General features: G+C 49.3%; 1 long non-coding RNA gene across 1 annotated transcript in view; it reads right to left on the bottom strand.

Annotated features, from left to right (window-relative positions):
* LOC138285876 (uncharacterized) overlaps positions 1-14,492 on the bottom strand; it is a 33,700-nt gene extending 19,208 nt beyond the window's left edge. The window contains exon 1 of the long non-coding RNA XR_011201654.1: positions 13,714-14,492. This is a non-coding gene — a long non-coding RNA (uncharacterized lncRNA). The remainder of the gene's footprint in view (positions 1-13,713) is intronic.
* Positions 14,493-15,505: the final 1,013 nt, after the last annotated feature.

Genomic DNA, 15,505 nt, shown 5'->3' with positions numbered 1-15,505 from the left:
TCCTCAAGGCCACCGTCAACGCATCTCATTTACCTGTAGAATTGGTTGTGTCCATTTCACAGGGAATGGTGAACTTAGCTGCATCTCTCCCATCAGCAAAGGCTTGGGAGATGTTAGCCCGGGTCTTCTCCAGGATCTGCAGCAGAACTTGCACGACCGTATCCCACAAGCAGTGGTTAAAGCAGCACAAAAGGCATGCAGTGCTCACCGACCGCAACGCCAGACTGGAGGAAGAAAACCTCATCTTCTTACCAAGTTCGTCTTTGATTCTCTATCCGGGGGAGTGGAAAGTAATGCACCAGATGACAATGATGCCTGGATGAAAAGGCTCTCAGGTGAGGGCTGTTGGGCCAGGAATTTAGGGTCGTTTGGAGCAGGCTGATGGGGGCGAGCAATTCTACTGTTTACAGGAGCCCATGTTCTGGGTCTGGACCAAGTACCCGGAAGGACATCAATAAGGGCTTCATTGAAGGGGAGGCTCGGCGGTAGAAGCCCCAGCTTGAAGCACCTCCGTCAGGAGATTCGTCCTGACCGCTACAGTGGACAGCTCCATGTCAATGACCTCAGCCACCCTACTGACCACAACAGAATAAGAGGTTCCCTCCATCGAAGCCACGGTAGGAGGAGAATGCATGCCAGCATCTGGAGAAGTATCCAGACCATTAGCTTCACCCTATTTCTGTGCCCAGTCCAAATCAGGGTTATCTAGCTGGTATTCTAAAGGGTCCAGCGTCCCCTCCTATCCTTCCTTGTATTTGTACCCATAGTAATAAGGGTCCAAACCCAATCTGGGGTGAGAACCACATCGAAGTCAGAAGCAGCGTCGGCAGGCGCCGTTCTTTCTCCGGGTCATCGTGGGTAAGAATTGGGTCAACATTGATCGTGTGCACCACCAATGTCAGAAGCACTGATGACCTAGCTGGTGTCGGGGAAGGTCGCGATGGCACGACCAGGGTCAGCAAGGATCCGGAGGGACCACTGGGGGCAGAGGCCAAAGACGCTGGCGTGGAACCAAAAGGGCCCTCATATGAACCCCTAGGCCTCGAAGGTGCCACAGAAGGGTCAGAATGACCAAATATGAGGCGCATGGCCTCAAAACACATTGAGTTTGGCAAGGGTCGCCCTGGCTCACGGAAAACTGGGGAGGTGCGGAGCACAGCAAGGACACTCCTCCCACGTCGCATCGGCTGAGCGATGCGGTGAAGTTGGAAAACGCCTGGCCTTCTTTGACAACTTCTTTCTCTGACCTGAATGACACGAATATTATGATGATGAGTGGTGGTGACTCCGCGAACAGTCTCAAGACACTCCTCATGAGTGACACCATGAACGATGCAGTGTCGAGCGTCGGGCCTTCATGAGCTTTAGGGACCGCTCCCTCAAAGCCTTCGGGTGCATGGCCTGGCACTCAAAGCACAACTTCAGGTTGCACTACAAACACAAACGGACCGGATGCCGATCTGTCCCAGACATCATATGGTGACAGGCCTCGCAAGGCTTGAACCCGTTCTTCGGGGACATCATGAGGCGCCAAGGGTCAACACAAAAAACAGACAAAAGGGTCCAATACACTTACAAAATTAACAGGGTATCTCTTCTCCACATCAGCGTGTGGCACAGAAAAGAACAGACGTCACTACGCCGATTTCCTCAAGTAGTGGAACTAAAATGTTGTGGATGATTGCATGGCAAAGTAGTGGCTTATGGAAGGTAGGTATCCATACACAGACTTTTGAAAGGTTTCTCTAATGGAAGGTAAACCTCAGTCAATTTCGAAGTACTTAACTTTTGTATGATACAACAAGATACAAGTAGGAAAATACAGGTCTGGTTGAGATGGGAACTGGGGGCAGCAAACAACACTCTACAGCCTTTTCCCCTGCTTAGGTCAGACTTTAGAAGGACAACATGGTTGAGCCTTTTTTGGGCGTTTCAGGTATGAAATCACTAAGTGTCCTTTTCACCCTTGCTACGTTCTCCAGAACATATGAAGTGGAGGCTGACGCTTCTGTAACAGTAAGACTTTCAATAACAGGCAAAAGAAAGTGAAGGAAAAACACAAGACTTCATGTGGTTGTCTGATGAGGAACAAAATACGCAATGTACTTTACCCTCTGGATTTGGAGGATAAACAATTTCTAGTACCAAGAAGTTTTATGACTCACATTGTATGGATGAAAAAACTGGTTCTTATCCAGTCCGTCCAATGAAATCAGGTGATCAGAAGATGAGCTGGAATCCAAAGGCACCTAACAGTGAGCTGTAGCCTCGGAGTTCTGAGCAGTATCCACCAACTGATAGGGAGTAAGAACCGCAAGTCCTTAGGATTCACAAAACCTATTGGTCCTTGAGGTGGGCAGAAGACTTTAGTAGGAGTGTGAACCTCTGGGGCCATGTGTAGGAAGTTGGCTCTGTGTATACTATTTCAAAGTATGAAATAGTCTGCACAAATCCCAAGGTTTCCCCTTACAGGTAAGAAGGTGGCAAAATCAGATAATACTAATGCACTATTTGTGGGAGTGTGGTCGAGCAGTAGGCTTATCAGAGAGTACTCTTAAGCATTTGTTGTACACACACAGGCAATAAATGAGGAACAAAGACTTACTCCAGTCCAATAGGTTTTTATATTGAAAAATATTTTAATAGTTTATTTTAAGAACCACAGGTTCAAGATTTACAGTTAACACTTTAAATGTAAGGTACTTCACTTAGATACTTTAGGAACTTTGAACAAAAGCACTATCATATACAGTGTTTGCAAAAATGGCAATAAGCTATTTTCAAAATGGACAGTGCAAAAATCAACAGTTCCTGGGGGAGGTAAGTAAAGGTTAGATTAGGAGGAAAGTAAAACACTTTCAAGTCTCAGTTCTGGGGCATAGGCAGCCCACCGTTGGGGGGTTCAAGGCAACCCCAAAGTTACCACACCAGCAGCTCAGGGCCAGTCAGGTGCAGATGTCAAAGTGGTGTCCAAAACACATAGGTGCCTATGGAGAACAGGGGTGCTCTGGTTCCAGTCTGCCAGCAATTTAGTACCTGCGTCCTTAGGGGCAGACTGGGGGGGGGATGGAGGGAGGGAAGGGAGGGAGGATTGGGCGCACAAGTAGGCATACAAAATACACCCTCGGCAGTACAGGGCCAGCCGGGTGCAGAGTGCAAAGCAGGCGTCTGGTTTCAATGGAGGGACCTGGGGGTCACTCTAGTGGTGCAGGCAGGCACAGGGGGTGGTTCTTGGGACAGCCACCACCTGGACAAGGGAGAGGGTCACCTGGGAGTCACTCCTGCGCTGAAGTTTGGTTCCTTCAGGTCCTGGGTGCTGAGGGTGCAGTGTTGGTTCCAGGCGCCGGACCCTTGTTGGAGGTCGCGGTCAGGGGGCGCTTCTGGATTCTCTGCAGGCATCGCTGTGGGGGCTCAGGGAGGGGTCGTCTCTTGTCACTCACTGGCTCGCAGACACCGGGTAGTCCTCCCTGTAGTTTTTGTTCTCTGGATCTTGAGCCGGGGGCGTCGGGTGCAGAGTGTGAAGTCTCACACTTCCGGCGGGAAACGTGAAGTCTTTGAAAGTTGCTTCTTTGTTGCAAAGAAGTAGCTGGTTTTGAACAGGGCCGTTGTTCAAGGGAGTTTATTGGTCCTTTAATCCAGGGCAGTCCTTTGAGGCTTCAGAGGTCGCTGTTCCCTGATGGATGCGCCGCTGGTTGTAGGTTTTCGAAGTTGGAGACAGGCCGGTAGGGCTGGGGATAAAGCAGTTGTAGTCGCCAGTCTTCTCTGCAGGCTTGTAGGTCAGCGGTCCTCCTCGTTTCTTCAGGTTGCAGGAATCTAGTTTCCTAGGTTCTGGAGTGCCCCTAAATACTAAATTTAGGGGTGTGTTTAGGTCTGGGAGGGCAGTAGCCGATGGCTACTGTCCTGGAGGGTGGCTACACCCTCTTTGTGCCTCTTCCCTGTGGGGAGGAGGGCACATCCCTAATCCTATTGCCCCTAATGCCCATTGCTTCACAGCTTGTGTGCTGGTGGGGAGAAAATGACTAAGTCGACATAGGACTCCCCTCAGAGTGCCATGCCTACCTCCCACTGCCTGTGGCATAGGTAAGTCACCCCTCTATCAGGCCTTACAGCCCTAAGGCAGGGTGCACTCTACCACAGGTGAGGGCATAAGTACAGGGTAGCCATAAGAGTATATGGTCTGGGAGTTGGTCAAACATGAACTCCACAGTTCCATAATGGTAACACTGAAATCTGGGAAGTTTGGTATCAAACTTATCAGCACAATAAATGCACACTGATGCCAGTGTTCAATTTATTGTAACATACACCCAGAGGGCATCTTAGAGATGCCCCCTGAATGCCAACCAGAATTCTAGTGTAGGCAGACTAGTTTTTGCCAGCCTGCGACAGACGAGACATGTTGCTGGCCATGAACAAAGCCTGTACTGGGTGGAAGTGCTTCTCACCTCCCCCTGCAGGAACTGTTAACACCTCAAAGGCTCACCCCTTTTGTTACAGCACCACAGGGCATCCCAACTAGTGGAGATGCCCGCCCCTCCGGCCACTGCCCCTACTTTTGGCGGCAAGGCTGGAGGAGATAATGAGGAAAACAAAGAGGAGCCACCCACCAGTCAGGACAGCCCCTAAGGTGTCCTGAGCTGAGGTGACCCCTGCCTTTAGAAATCCTCCATCTTGAGTTTGGAGGATTCCCCAATAGGATTAGGGATGTGCCCTCCTCCCCACTGCAAAGAGGCACAAAGAGGGTGTAGCCACCCTCCAGGACAGTAGCCATTGGCTACTGCCCTCCCAGACCTAAACACACCCCTAAATTCAGTATTTAGGGGCTCCCCAGAACCTGGGAAACTAGATTCCTGCAACCTAAACCAAGAAGGACTGCTGACCTGAAGCCCTGCAGACAAGACGGAGACGACAACTGCTTTCGACCCAGCCGTACCGGCCTGTCGCCGGACTCAAAGAAAACTGCAACAGCGACGCATCCGACAGGGACCAGCGACCTCTGAAGCCTCAGAGGACTGCCCTGAACCTAAGGACAAAGAACCTCCTGTGAACAGGAGCCCTGTTCAAAACCAGCTACTTATTTGCAACAAAGAAACATCTTCCAAAGATTGCACATTTCCTGCCGGAAGCGTGAGGCACTACACTCTGCACCAGACGTCCCCGGCTCGAGATGCAGAGAACCAACACCACAGAGAGGACTCCCCGGCGACTGCAAGCCTGTGAGTAGCCAGAGACGACCCCCCTGGGCCCCCACAGTGACCCCTGCAGAGAGAATACAGAGGCTCCCTCTGACCACGACTGCCTGTAACAAGGGACCAGACGCCTGGAACCAACACTGCACGCGCAGCCCCCAGGACCTGAAGGAATCTAACCTCAGTGCAGGAGCGACTCCCAGGTGACCCTCTGCCGAGCCCACCCAGGTGGTGGCTGTCCCGAGAAGCCCCCGCTGAGCCTGCCTGCAACGCTAGAGTGACCCCCCCCCCCCAACCCCGGTTCCTCCATTGATTTCAACCTAAAAACCGATGCCTGCTTTACTCACTGCACCCGGCCGCCCCTGTGCCACTGAGGGTGTACCTTGTGTGGCTTCTCGTGTCCCCCCCCGGTGCTCTACAAAACCCCGTGGTCTGCCCCCCCAGAGGACGCAGGTACTTACCTGCTGGCAGACTGGAACCGGAGCACCCCTGTTCCCCATAGACGCCTATGTGTTTTGGATACCTCTTTCCTGTGCACGTGACTAGCCCTGAGCTGCTGGTGTGGTAACTTTGGGGTTGCCTTGAAACCCCAATGGTGGGCTGCCTATGCCCCAAACTTGAGACTTGTAAGTGTCTGTCTTATCTCCAAAACTAACCTTTACTTACCTCCCCCAGGAACTGTTGATTTTTGCACTGTGTCCACTTAAAATAGCTTATTGCCATTTCTACAAAGACTGTACATGATATTGTGTTTATTCAAAGTTCCTAAAGTATCTATGTGAAGTACCTTGCATTTAAAGTGTTTGATGTAAATCTTGAACCTGTGGTTCTTAAAATAAACTAAGAAAAGCTATTTTTCAATATAAAAACCTATTGGCCTGGAGTAAGTCTATGAGTGTGTGTTCCTCATTTATTGTCCTGTGTGTGTACAACAAATGCTTAACACTACCCTCTGATAAGCCTACTGCTCGACCACACTACTACAAAATAGAGCATTAGAATTATCTCTTTTTGCCACTATCTTACCTCTAAGGGGAACCCTTGCACTCTGTGCACACTACTTCTCAATTTGAAATAGTATATACAGAGTCAAGGTCCTACATATATGTACTCCCTTAAACATACAGTGCAACCTGCCCATGAGGCTACCAAGGGCCTACCTTCGGGGTGCCTGACAAGTAGTAAAAAGGGAAGGTTTAGGCCTGGCAAGTGGGTAAGCTTGCCAAGTCGAATTGGCAGTTTAAAACTGCACACACTGACAGTGTAGTGGCAGGTCCGAGCCATGGTTACAGGGCTACTAATGTGCTGCAGGCCCACTAGTAGCATTTGATTTACAGTCCCTGGGCAACTCTAGTGCACTTTACTAGGGACTTACCAGTAAATCAAATATGACACTCATGGATAAACCAAACGGTACAAGCTCTATAGGGAGCACTTGTGCACTGATTAGAAGTGGTGAAGTGCACAGACAATAAACCGTCAAAAACGGACCAGAAAAATATTGTAGGAAGGCAGCAAAACGTTTGGGGATAACCCTGCAAAAAGGGCCATTTCCAATATCACACCTGCAGGAGCTGATGGTGAGCCTCAAAGGCTGAAGCCTCTTGTTACAGTGCCATGGGGCACTCCAGCTAGTGGAGTTGTCCGCACACGGACAAAGCCCCACTTTTGGCAGCAAGGTGATCAGGAAAATTATGGAAAGCAGGGAGGAGTGACCCCCCCAAAACTCACCCCTCCCCCTGCCATCTAAAGCTAGGGCCATCCCTAGGGTGTCCAGAGCGGAGGTTGCCCCCCCCCCCCTTCCTGCAGAATCATCCATCTTAGTTTGGAGAACAGAAACCAATAGGGTTAGGTTTGCGTCCCCCTCCCCAAAGGTAGTGGACACAAGAACGGGGTGTAGCCACCCTCTGGGACAGTAGCCATTGGCTACTGCCCTCTGACCCCTGTAACCCCCCTAAATCCAGGATTTAAGGGCTTACCTGAACCCAGCTCATGAGATTCAGGCTGACCTGACAAGAAAGAAGAAGGACTGCTGAGCTGAACTCCCAGCAGAGAAGACAACGACAACTGACTGCCTCAAAAAACCTGCACAAAAACAGTGAGGCATCCAGCGGGGCCAGCCACCTCGACCAAGTTATAGAAGTCTGTCCTGCACCCAAAAGGACCAAGAACTGCAGTGGACAGTGGCCCTGTCCAAGAAGGAAACATCCAGGGACTCTGGCACACCTCCAGACACGTGAGTCCTGACCACCCTGCACCAGACACCCTACGGCCGGTGACCACGTGGCCCAACCAGCTAAAGAATCATCAGGTGATTGTGAGCAAGTGCCCACCCTGGGTTGACCTTTCGACCCCCCCACAAAGATGCCTACAGAGGGAAGACCGAGGACCCCGACCCCTGAACGCGAAAGCACTGGATGAATATACCCGCACTGTGAGAGACTGGCACCTTATTGCAGTACTCCCCCACATTTTTGCCTGGTTTCCGAATGCAACTTGGACTGGAGTGCACTGGGATCCTGCTAACTAGGTTCCCGGTACCAGTGTTCTTTCCCTAAAACATTTTAAAAGTGATTGGATACATCTTTAGCTATCACTACAAGTCCCTAGTAATAAGGTACTTAGGTACCCAGGGCATGCAGTACTTTGGATAAGCCCCTGGTGGCAGTGGCACTGATTGTGACAACCTCAAGGGACATGCATCAAGATGTGCACAGCACTGTCATAGCAGACAGTCTCCTGCTGCAAACCTAAAATACAAACTCTACTTGGCACACTACCTGTGTGCCCGGTCCACCGTACACTGCATTAACTATGGGTAAGACACCCCTATAGCAGGCCTTACAGACTTTAGGCAGGTTACTCCATACTATATGTGAGGGCACAGCTGAATGAGCAGTATGTTCCCACCGTGTCCCTGGCAAACCTGGGATATAGTGAGTGAATAGAGCTGCCATTTTAATGTATGTGCTGGACACTGGCCAACACGAGATTCCCAGCAAAATAATGGCTACTCTGAACCCTGGGTTGTTTGGTATCAAACCACTCCGAATGATAAATTCAAACTGGTACCAGTACTGGATTTATAATAAAATGCACCCAGGGATCACCTTAGAGGTGTCCCCTGCAAAAGCCAACTATCCTGGCATATTTTCTGACTGGTTTCATCCAGCCTGCCACACCCACACAGTCCATATACAAACCTTGGTGGAGAGCCCAGTCTCCCTGGTTCGTAAACCAATGCCCTCCCTTGGTGGAGGAGCTAACCACCCACTCCCCCAGGAACGTGCAAAACCCCGGTAGTGAGCTTCAAAGGGCTACAGCCCCTGAAACTCGATCCTCCAGGCCTGCTGCTAGCATCTGAGGGGTTGCCACTTTGCAAAACACCCACTTTTTGAGTGAGCAAAGGTGGGAAACCACACAAAGATTAGGAGTGGCGGCCTAACATGCACCACCTCTAAGGTGTTGTCTGCGAAGTGGACCCTCAAATTCAGTTTCCTCTATCTTGAAATGAAGGAAACTAGCCAATCAAGTTTAGGGAAGTCACCCTTCCCAAAGGAAGTGGACACTAAAGTGGGTGGAGCCAGCCATAGGTAAGTGTCCCATTGGACATTACCAGGTTTCCCCTAGAACGCCCACTAAATTCTGTATTTATTGGACATCCCTAGAACAAGAAATCAGATTTCAAAATACAAAGAAGACCTGCACCAAAGAAGATCCAAAGCAAAAGAACTACAGACCTGTTGCACAAGAAAAGGCACCAAACCCTGCCTGCTGCACCCAGGACCTGCAAATTGCTGCTGTGGAGGAGCTGGACACTGGACCGAGCCCGAGAAACCCAGGTAATATCCAGGCTTAAAGAATCACCCCAGATATCCCTTTTGAGTGGAGGCACCACTCAAAAACCAAGCAAGATCCAATAAGCCAGTGAAGGTCGCTTCACTGGCTGGCCAATATGTCCACAAACGGAATTTGCAGCCGGACCCCACGACACACTAACTACCGTCCCGGACGTGACCTACAAGTGTGCCAAGATTGGTGGCACTGTGCCCTCCAGTGGCCGAGTTACGCCAATTCCCTGGGACAACCTCAAACCAGCTCCCCAATAGCTGAAAGGATCCGGAGGAAGCTCCTGTAGAGGGACTTTAATAACACCCTGGGACCTACCACCAGAATGCTCACAGTGTCCTGTAAGCAGCCAGAGAGACTCACCTCCAAAAGGACTCAGTTGCGCACAGCTCTGGATCTCACCCCGCATCCGGCCGCTCTGCGCCCGCAACAAGGAACCAGCTGTGCTCCACTGATCCCCAAACCCTTGCGACCTCGACAGCCCAAGGGGACCCCGAGAAACCATCTTTTCCAAGTGGCCCCTACAGGTGGCCATGTGCCAAAAGCGTTTCCTACACTGCTCCCGCCGGAAATGGGAGCCGCAAGAGGCTCTCCGGCTGGTGCAAGGTGCCTACTGACTGCTGCGAACACCCTGCAAAAAAATAAAAAATAAAAAAAACACACAAGAGACTGGTAACTTAATTGTACGATTTTGAATGGTAACTGTACATTGATTCCAATGATGCGTAATTATGGGCAGAAAGACTAACTTTATTACAACTTTTAAAACTAATATCTAAAAAAGTATTTGAAAGATCTTGGTCTTAAAAATTTAATAAAACTGAAGTATTTTTATAAACTCTGGTCTCGAGTTATTCATTGAGTGCATGTGCTGCATGATTGGTTTTGTGAGCACAACAAATGCTTAGTACATCTCCTGGATTAGCCTAACTGCTCGACCAGCTACCTTAACAATTGTAGCATTAAGTCGTCTAATTTTTGCTCATGGAAACCAAAGTGTGGTCACCTGGACCCACTGCATAGTGTGCCTAGTTTTGCACACTGCATAGAAGGCCAGCCTCCTACAGATGCCTAAAAGACCACTGCACCCGCAGCCCCCAGAGAACCCGACCTCCAGCACAGGTACATTCCTCCCTGTCTAGCTTAGGGTTTGCTCCAGGGGACCCCCTGGTCCTCACATGCAGCATCTGAGTGACCCCGGGGTCTCCTCACAGAGATCTATTGGAAAACCAATGCCTTGTTTGCATCCTGCACCCAGCTGCCATAGTGCCACTGAGGGTGTGCGTTTGATGCCTCCTTGTGGCCCCAACAGTGCCCCTCTAACCCTCCCCCTCCTACCCCCAGGTCTGCCCACCAAAGAACAGGTACTTATCTTCTGGCATATCTGATTCAGAGTGCACCCTGTCTCCGTAGGAGCCCACTTTAAAATGGCTCAAATTTAACCTCTGCACCCGAACGGCCCAGTGTTGCTGGGAGCTTGGGGTTCACTTGAACCCCCAGCTGTGGACTTCCTAAGCCCCAGAGACTGAAACTGTTAAGTCAAGTACTTACCTCTAAAACTGTGCTTTAGTTTCTTCCCCAAGGATGTGTCCTGAAAATTGCAGTGTCAACATTTAAAATAGCTTTATTGGCATTTATTCAAAAACTGTATGCTATATGAATTCCATTCAAAGTATTATTATTGATATATATGTGAAATAATATCTATTGATGTAATTACATGCAAAGAGAATCTTGTGATTCTAGAAATAAACAAAATTTATTTTTCTATATAAAAACCTATTGGTCTGTAGTTTAGTCATTAAGTGTGTGCTTCTTCTATTGTGTCTGTGTGTAGAACAAATGCATTTGTAGTATCTACTTTAGCCTCTGTGGAACACCTGGAGTCTGTGCATGTCATTTTGATATAGTATATAAAGAATGAGCTTCCTACAAAGGGGGACTGACTGAGTTGGCGAGGTAGCATGTTCCAGGTCTGTGCTGCGATGTAGGAAAAGGATCTCCCTCTGGCTGCATTGTTACCAATTCTAGGGGTGGCAGCAAGGGCAACTTGTGCAGAGCGGAGTTACCGGTCTCTGGGTCTGAGAGACTCAGTTGGTGCACGAGTCGCTGAGTCTGAGTGGCTCTGAGTGTGCGCATGAGTACCTCAGTGAGTGTGAGTGCTTGGGGATTCTCTGAGCAGGTCTGTGTGAGTTCACGAGTGCCTCTGTGGGTGTATTACTGGGTGCATGAGTATGTGAGTATTGTAGGAAGCAGCATATATAGTGAACCAAAACGAGGTACACTGCGCAAAAAGTCAAAGCAATCAGAGGAACAAATTACATCCCAAATGCTCCTTTTTTCAGTAGTGTGGTCAAGCGACTCCTACGGTAAGTGAGACACACACTGAAAGAAATCACACCAATTTATAGTAATAACATGTACTTTTATATAAAGTCTGATATTTTGACTTATTAATTTTTACAGCTTGCAAAACTTGATACAGTGCATTTTTCAGATGTGGTAAAGTTATCCTATGAAGGAAGAACTAGCACTGCATACAGGTATAGTAAAGCGACTTACGTGATCAATCTCCTGGACTTCGTCCACACGGACCATTCACCTCAGGAAGCAGGGTGCATGGGTACAGCTCAGCGTCAAGTGCCCCATGTAAGTCTATGGGGACCGGTTTGGTCACAAAGTTGCTTGAGGGATGGATTGGGAGTCCACATCAGAGGAACCCACGTGGGTTTCGAACCTTGAGACCCTTAGGCACATAGTGACACCACCGATCCACTTCACCTCAGGCTGTGGGGTGCAGGTGCAGTGGTGTTTTATCGCATCAGGTCTGGTGCTGGAGTTCCTTGTGGTTGTAAGGAGCCCCGCAGAACCAGTCTATAGGCATCGACTTGGGGTTTAGTCCAAACAAGCCAACAAGTGGCCTCAGGTCTCACGAGGCAGAGAGATGTGGGGACAGCCTTGGTCCTCTTCTCCTAGGCCCAGGGCAGACGGGTGCAGAGGTGTCCTGAGACATGGGGTCTTTGTCACTCACTGTTGCTAGGGGTCTGCAGAATCAGGCTGCAAACGCTGTCAGGAAGTCCACATAGGGCAAGCTCTGGGTAGGCTGTGTCTGGGGACCATGGTGACACCACTGGACCACTTCAACTCGGGCTAGGCAGCTCAGCTGCAGTGATGTTGCCCAGTGTTGGGTTTTTGGCAGTCAAGGTCCTCATGGTTCTTCCTTGGGTGCCTGCAGATGCAGGGCAGCAGCTCCTGTAATCCAAAAGAGTTCTTCTTGGTGATTTGTGAAGCACGGACAGCGCTCCCTGATTTTTGGAACCTGCAGTGGCAGGACAGGTCAGATGCTCCTCAAGGGCCAGGCGCAGCAGGCTTGGCACCACGTCAGTCGTGCTTCTTAGGTCTATGGTTTTGCAGTCTTGTTGCACACTCCTTTTGTGTCATGGAAGAAAGTCAGAGAATCTGTGTAGGAAAGTGGCCTTGTTGGCATGGTTGCCCCCCACTTTGTCTGATATTGGTGATAACTTGACAGAGCGTGATGGGATCCTGCTAACCAGGCCCCAGCACTAGTGTGCTTTCCCAAAACTGTAGCATTGTGTCCACAAAACAGCACACCCTTGGTACACAGTTAAGTCCCTTGTAAAAAGTACCCACGGTACCAAGGGCCCTGTTAACTGGAAAGTCCCCAAGTGCTGCAGCATGACTTATGCCACCCTGGGGACCACTCACCTAGCACATGCACATTGCCATTGCAGCTTGTGCGCGCTGGTGCTGAGAAAAAGGCAAATTCGACATTGCACCTCTCAGTGTGCCACACCACGAACCACTGCCGATGGTATACGTAAGTCAACACTCATGCAGGCTTTACAGCCCTAAGGGAGGGTGCACTATACCATAGGTGAGGGCATACCTGCATGAACAATATGCCCCTAAGTGTCTAAGTCCATTCTTAGACATTGTAAGTCTAGTGGGGCCATATTAAGTATATGGGCTGGGAGTTTGTCATTATGAATTCCACAGATCCATAAACTAAAGTCTAGAATGTTTGGTATCAAACTTGTCAGCACAATAAACCCAAACTGATGCCAGTGCTGGTTTTATTGAAACATGCACTCAGAGGGCATCTTAGAGATGCTCCCTGTATTTACCCATTCCTTTAATGCAGGACTGACGGGTCTGCGCCAGCCTACCACGAACAGACAAGTTTCTGATTCCATGGGGTGAGAGCTTTTGTGCTCTCGTAGGCCAGAAACAAAGCAGACACTGTGTCCGTGCTTCACACCTCCACCCTGCAGGAATTCTAACACCCGGTGGTGAGCCTCAAATGATCAGGCTTCTTACCTAGAAGCAGGCCTGATTCTGAGTGCCCCCAGTCGCTATAGGTTCCCACTGTAAAACCCGGCAGCAACGTTGACCTCTGCATAAAGCCAGCCCCGTGTGGCTGGTGGAGGTTGCTTGGCACTAACTCAAACTCAGACCCATGGTATTATAACCCCCAGAGAATGGAACTGTAGGTCTGGTACCTACCGCCATAACTGTACTTTCTTTTATTCCCTACGGAACTGTTCCTGAAAATTGCAGTGTGTCAACTTTTAAAACATATTTGCTATATTCAAATAAGCCATTTATATTGCCAAATTAAAACAAATAGGTATTGATACATATTTTGGATACTTACTTGTAAATGTGCTTTCCTTGCAAATTGAATCTTGTGGTTCTAGAAATAAATGGACAAAAACAAGTTTTGGTATCTAAAAAGAATTGCCCTGAAATTAGGGCTTTGAGAGCATGCTTCATTTATTACCTGTGTGTACAAAAAATGCTTTGCACTACCCTCTGATAAGCCTAACTGCTCGACCACAGTACAACAAAACAGCATTAGTATCATATTTGTTGCCTCTAAACTCTGGTGAATCCCTGTACAGACTATATTTCAATTTGATATAGCATATCCAGAGCCATCTTCCTACAATCTTGTATCAGTGGTTCCCCTAAATAGTCAATTTAGGGGAACCGGTATTGAGAGTGAAGGGTAGCAATCACTGGAGTACTGTAGGAATCTGGCCTGGTGTGTGCTAACTACCTATGGTATGATCACCTTATACAAGGTCCATGTATCCCTTATGAGTGAAGTGGAGTCAGTGTCAAGGAAGCCAGGCTCTCTAAAGGTAGCTGTGGATAAGTAGCCAAGGCTTATTTAGGAGACACGCAAAGCTCTCATGCAATACCACTGTAGTCATACAGCACTTACACAAATGAAAGAAGGCACTCAGTGCTACGAAAATAGAGGCTCTTTATTAGAGTAATACAAACACTAGTTAGGCAATACTCTAATTGTAGGTAAGTAAACATACTACACATGTACAGTAACAATCAGGAATAGGCTTAAAAAGCAATTGAGAACACTGAAAAACAGCAGACAAAACTCTAGACCAGGGGGAGTGGGGGTGGGGTGGTGTTGGTGTTAGGTGGATGCAGGAGTTGGTCGACGGTGGAAAGAAGACTGTCAACACTGGGGCAGGTGAAGAGTTCCTGGCTGATGCGGTCGACGTCCCATGCTGGATGAAGGATTGCAGTCAGTCTGTGGAGTGAAAAAAACACATACAGGACCTGAAAAAGGAAAATATCGCAGTTGCTAGCAGTGGAGCTGTTGGGGTCCAGGAAGGCCAAGTGAGGAGGAGAGGGAACTAAACCCACAGGGGATGTCCGTAGCGACCCTCGGCAGTGCGGAGAGTCCAAAGAAGAAGATGCAGCCCACACAGATGACTCGCAGGCAAGGAGCACAGGAGTCACGGTGAGGCCCATGCAGGACACTTAAAAAGGAGTCCCACGTCGCTGAATAACCATGCAAAGGGCTGAGCGTCACAGGGAAGAGTGATGTGGACAGGAGCAACACAAAGACTGAAGTTCCCCTGGAGGCGGTGCCATCAAGCCTCGTCAGTTGCAAGAGACACTATGCATGAAGAAGGGAAGGTCCTACCTTCACCCAAGTTGGACAGCTGGTAGGGAGGACACAAAGGACCACCAACTGTGATGCAGGATCCACAAAATCCATAGAAGAGGAGATCCATGCAGCCGGTCATCATTGCAGCAGAATGCCTGCAGATGCACAGGAGCGACTCTTTAATTCCACGGGAAGTTTGCTTCTTAGGGCAGACTGAAGACTCGCCACCCTCATATGATGCACAGCCGGGGAAATGTTGCAGTTGCTAGAAGAAGCCAGAGAAACAATGTTGGAGAGCAGAGGCGTAGCTGTAGATGCGGACTGTAGGTCCCTGTGGAGTCCAGCTGCGGTTCGAGAGGCCAGAAGTTTCAGTAAACGATGCAGATGATTCCTGCTGGAGTCTTGCATGTCGAATCTGGGAACCCACCCATGAGGAAGACCCTAAATAGCCCTGGAAGGGGAACTGGTCACCTAACCACATGGCCACTAAGATGCCCCCAGAGGCCTCTGCCCACCCTACGGTCAA

Source organism: Pleurodeles waltl, chromosome 3_1 (genome assembly GCF_031143425.1).
Source record: "Pleurodeles waltl isolate 20211129_DDA chromosome 3_1, aPleWal1.hap1.20221129, whole genome shotgun sequence".
Lineage (NCBI taxonomy): Eukaryota > Metazoa > Chordata > Amphibia > Caudata > Salamandridae > Pleurodeles > Pleurodeles waltl.
Note: the sequence above shows the minus strand (reverse complement) of the source record. Positions and strands in the feature narration are given on the sequence as shown.